Consider the following 6,000-nt stretch of genomic DNA (forward strand, 5'->3'; position numbering starts at 1 on the left):
AAGCTAACATAGAAGAGACAATGAAACAAAATCAAGGGGAAAACCATTATACTGATATTTAAAAAAAGGCACTTAGAACGTACAAGGTATAAAATGCAAATAACAATAGAGAAGAATATACTAATTGACACAATAGTCAAAAAGGACCTTTTTCTTCTGTAACCTTTTAATTAAACCGAGAAAGTATATTTTATTCACAATTCACAATTCCTTTCAGGGAATCTGATTTTGATGAAATATTACTAATCTTGTATCATCATCATCATCATCCATCCTTCATTTATCACGTCCACTGCTGGACATTGGTCTCTCTTAAACCCCTCCATTCTTTACGATTTTGTGCTCTTTGTGGCCAATTTTTGGTGATACGCCTGATGTTGTCGGTTATTGGGGACCATAGTTGTCATAAACTTAGTTTTGGTCAAGTTCATTCTGAGACCCACCTTCGAATATGCAAAGTGGTCCCAATTGACCATCTTAAAGGCATACTCAATGCCTTTATGAATAATTTCGATGACAATGTATCTCCTTGCCTTATCCCACTTTTATTTTTATTGGTCGGTTTTTATCGTGTATCTTAACAGTCATAGTGGCATTTTTGTAAATATTGTAAATAAGTACACTATACCTATGGTCAATCCTGCTGTCATTCATTACTTCTATAAGGCTGTCTATTTCGATCGTGTCGAACGCTTTATGAAAATCTATGAAAGTGAGGACAAGAGGTTAGTTGTATTCTATAGATTTTTCAATGAGTGTCTGTACTGTATGATGGTGATCATTGGTACCATAATTTGAACGGAATCCCGCCTGCTCTCTCTGTTAATAGAAATCTAATTTTTCCTCCAATATTTCCTTTTTTATCCAAAAGGATGGTTATAGCATTGTTCTATTCTTTGGACACCCCACTTTTCTGCAAACATAGATTAAATAGTTTCCTTCATTTATTTAATAGCATATCTCCTCTATTTACGATAGCTTCTATTACAATTCCATCCTGTCCTGAGGCTTTGTTATTTTTCATTTTTCTTAATGCTTGTCGAATCCCATCTACCTTTATCTCTGGCATTAGTTCGGTTGATTCAAGATCTTCTTTGAAATGGCTGTTTATATTCCTGTTTGATCTTCTCGTCTACTTCTATATAATTCCTCGTAAAACTCTTTGACGAGCTGTATTAACTCATCTCTACGTGATATTATTTCATTTTACTTGTTTTGTATTTTGCTTTTTTTGTATTTACAAACAAGCAAAAACAACGAATCTTGCAACTTATTCGCTGATAATAACCTCAGTAAGAACATGTTCTTATTTTGCAAATTTATAAAATTCCCGATTCTTTTAGTTACATGAAAACGATTAACCAAATTTACATCACCCATCTAAATCTTTTAATTAAATAAGAACTAACAACAACATCAAATAGTAACTTGTGTACAGATTCCTTCAGAAAATTTTGCAGTGGATAAAACTATCCTCATACAAGGAATAAGGCTCAGAATACGAAGGTAAATGGCGAGTTAAGTGAGAAATTTAGTGCTGAATGATTTAAAATCGTTTGTTAAAGTGAAGCTCATAAATTTATAGTAAATTCAATAAAACATTAAAACATCGAAACTTCGCAAAATGAAAATATAAATCAATTAAACATCGGAAATATCAAATCCCCAAAAGTGCTAATCAAGTTGTGAGTTACTCGAGTTTGCCGATAGCTAACTCTACATTATGTAACAACTATAATATTCCACTCAGTTTTTAGCATAATACATATTTATAGACTATTTAGAAAATCAAATAGAAAGACAAATCAACCTTAGAAGCAAATAAATAAGTGACATATTAGGACAAAATTATGAATTATTATTATATGTACTGAGTGACAAAAAAAGGGAAACACCTAAGTATGTTTAGTAAAACTCATTGATTTATTACATATCGACTAATCTTGCAATGAACAACAAGTGATTTTGACAACATTTTCATGTTTATTTGTAAAGTTTTTGTGGTGGCTGCGTGAATTGTTTGGTGATAAAGATGCATTCATTTTTCGTGAATTTACGGTGTCAGTTAAATTTTACATTTCATGTAGCTGATTGAGAAGCTTTTTTGTGATTCATTAAAACGCCTAGACTGTGTAGAATTTTGCGGGTATCCCAGCTAAGTGACTTTGAGAGAGGTCAAATTGTGGGGTTGCATGAAGATGGTCTATCGATAAGAGAAGATTTTAAGGGGACCGTAAGTAGTACACTGCAATGGGAACAAGCGTAAACTCAGGAAGACCCTGTCAATATGAGGTCTGGCATTGTCTTGCTGAAAAATCGGGTTTTGAATGGTGTTTAGGTATGGAACATGTTGAGGCTTCACTACATCCTAAATATAGCTTTGGGCTGTCATAGTATCCTGATGAAAATTATTGGTGATCTGCTACCAGAACGTGCCTCTCTCTGTCAAATTCTGGGTCACGTCTTTCACCACGTCGCCTTCTTACTCTTACCCGACCATTGTGCATCCCCAGACAAAAGCGGTATTTATCACTAAAGATCAACTGATTCGATACCCGTCCCCATAGAATTTTTTCTCTACACCAGATCAAACGGTTACGTCAATGTTTACCTGTGAGAGGAGCATCCAATGTGGGCGATAAGAAAAAAGGCCAAACTGTCGTATTCGGTGGTATACCGTGCGCATACCAATCATGCTTCTATGCTCTTTAAACCAATGATTTTCGATGGCTGGAGTATTACTTTTTCTGCCACTTAGAGCCAGAAGTCTTGATCTAGATGAAATAATAAAAAAAGTAAGAGAAAAACAACTTTAAATAATCTACGACGACGTAATATTGATTCACTTAGTAAAGATGATTTATAACGTCTGCTTCACTAACTTAATATAATCGCCAGAAAATTTAACAATAATTTAACCATAAAAAAAAATTCATGGTTATACCAGTAAATCTTTTAAGATGTAAAGTGAACATGGAGAGACAGATAATTGAACAAGTGATGGAGTTAGTATTTGGGCATCACACTATGGTGCTGCGTGACTCAACTCTACGTTTGAGCTCATTCTATAGGTCCCTGATAAAATTTTTGTCTGGACTTGATAGAGGTCTGTACGATATCGTTATACTGATGTCAGCCAGGTAACCCTTTATGTTGCCGGTGTACGAAACAACATGATCTTATAGAATATCTGAAATTTAATCATCTCTCTTTAAAAACTATTATGTACGAACCCAACCTATAAATTTCTTTTTTAAATAGTTAGCTTACCGCATTGATACTGCAGTATTTGGCAGATCTTTTTAAGGGTCTACAATATACGCTGTGTCTTCTATCATTACAATAGATGCACATTCGGCCTCTTTCATTCGGCTTCATCATCATCATCATCATCATCATCATCAGCATCACGTAGCGCTACAACCTTGGGTGGGTCTTGGCTGAATGTACAACTTTTTTCCAATTTGTTCGGTCTTCCATCAACCTAGGGTCAAATGGAATGTTTATTTTCCGGAGATCTGCTTGGATGTTATCTCTCCATCGCATTCTGGGACGTCCGAGTGGTCTTTTGCCTGTTGGAATCTCTTCCCATACCAGTTTTACAAGTCTAATTCGGCTTCATCACAGAATAAAATTCTGTCCACCCACAAATTGATGCGTTCTTAAGAAATGTAAAGTCGTGCTTATTTTTGATATGCACCCAATTTGGACTCTATGTTAGACCCTTTTCCAGGAGACTGAGCAATATTCAAGTAATGAGCGTCAGTCCCAGACCCGTCAACCTGGTCATTTGGTCATTTGATAACAAATGACTTGCAAAGTTAACGGGAAATTTATAGACGGGAGATGCGTCGCAGATACACGATGTACTGTGCACTACATTCCTTATATTCTACAAATAGTTACGGATTGCTATTACTTCATACTTGTCTAGATACGGAAAGCTCAAAACAAAAATGGAAGGTCAACTGAATCGAGCAAACAGTGCCGCAGGGTACTTGAATAAAACAATATGGTGGAATAAAATTATCAGTAGAAAAATAAAAGGCAGAATTTACAAAAATCCATCAGACTAATAATGACATACTCGGCCGGAATACGACCCGACAGAGAGAGAACAAAAATAATACTAGAAACAGCAGATATGAAAACCGTTAGAAAAATGAATGGCAAACACAACAAGAAGTACAAATATATACGACTGAGATGCAAAGAGAAGGTCGCCGCCGTGTCTGCTTGTACTGAAACCCGTCGCTGAAACCATTCTTACCGGATGCTTAATTTCGTGAGTTCTCCGTGAGTAGTTCGGTTCGATAGGGTTTGTCGATACAGTAATTCGTAGTGCAAAAGTTTTATTTAATTCAGTGTATGACAGTGTACGGCAGTACAGTGTATGACATTATGAAAAACAAAGACAAAATCGAAAAAATTATGAAATCTGTAGAGAATGATTCTAAGGACAGAAAAACTCTTAAAATGAGTGGATTTCCTATTTCACAAGGAATCTAAAAATTCCTTTATAAAAGGTATAATATTAAAAAACGCTATCGGGCTACATCACAGAACGTTTTCGGAATTATGGAATTATGAAATTTCGGATGATGTGATGTATCCCGATGGTTTTTTTAATATTATACCTTTTATAAAGGAATTTTTAAATAAATTTCCTGATGTTGAAGAGGCTCTGCACATATGGTTTAAGCAGCAACGAAGCAGATAAGCTCCTATTTCAGCTGACATTTTAAAAAATAAAGCTCAGTTTTTTATCAGGAATTAACAAAGAAAACTGATTTTCGTGATAGTCAAGGTTAGTTCGAAAACTTCGAAAACTCTCTGGTACGTAATACGAGTTTTGCAGATAAGTAGAGAGAAGTTTAGTGCAGATGAGTCTGTGATTACTGAATTTATTCAGAATTTGAGCAAAAAGATCACCGAATTATACTTAATTCCTGAACAACTTTATAACGCTGATGAAACCAGTCTAAACTGGCGGCAACTTCCAATAAATATACTTGTCACTTCAGACGAAAAAAAAGTTTTTGACAGAAAACTTTAGAAAGAACGTCTCACTCTCATGATATGTGCGAATGAATCAAGATCCCATGAATTGAAATCGCTAATCGTGGGTTAGTTCAAAAAACCTCGTCCCTACAAAAATGTTAAAATTGAGAAGCTACCAATTACGTACATATGGCAAAGTCGTGTCTGGATGACAAAAGAAGTTTTTCTGGATTGGTACAAGAACAGCTTGGTCTCACAAGTTAAAGATAAGCTAAGAAAAAAGAAACTGTCAGTGAAAGCCTTCCTCTTGTTAGAGAATGCTCCAGAACATCCTGAAAAGGACGAATTAAAAATCTAAACTGCCGATGGATATATCGAGGCAATGTACTTACTGCAAAATACCACCGTATTGATTCAGCCCATGGATCAAAACGTTATTAAAACTCTCAAGACACACTATCACTTCAATTTAGAAAAACTTTAACATCAAAGATGCGATTATCAATGCTACGTTTACCTGACATCAAGTCAAGCCTACTACACTGATTAAATCGTGGAAGCATATTTGGGGCACCCAACAATCCACTCTCTCCAATAGAAGTTAACAAAGAATCGAATGACCAACCTGTGCAAGTTGTACTAGATGTTGCCCTTCAAATTTGCAACGATGTGACTAATTCATCACAATGCTGACTTAACAGATCAAGAGATAACTAAAGAAATGACCGAATTTGATGAACACGTGTCCAGGAAGCACAGGATGAAACATCTTTCTGTCAAAGCTAGATTATACGCTTACGACCTAGTTATTTTCTGTAGAGGAAAACACATAACAACGATTCACAATCACATTAAAAAACCGTTAACACTCATTGCGAAATGGTCAGCTACAAGTGGATTTCAGTTTAACACTTCAAAAACGAAAGCAATCTGTTTCTCAAAGAGAAATCAAATCCAAACAAAAGAATTATATCTACACGAACAAAAACTAGTTTATGT

The sequence above is a fragment of the Diabrotica undecimpunctata genome, chromosome 10, assembly GCF_040954645.1.
Source record: "Diabrotica undecimpunctata isolate CICGRU chromosome 10, icDiaUnde3, whole genome shotgun sequence".
NCBI lineage: Eukaryota > Metazoa > Arthropoda > Insecta > Coleoptera > Chrysomelidae > Diabrotica > Diabrotica undecimpunctata.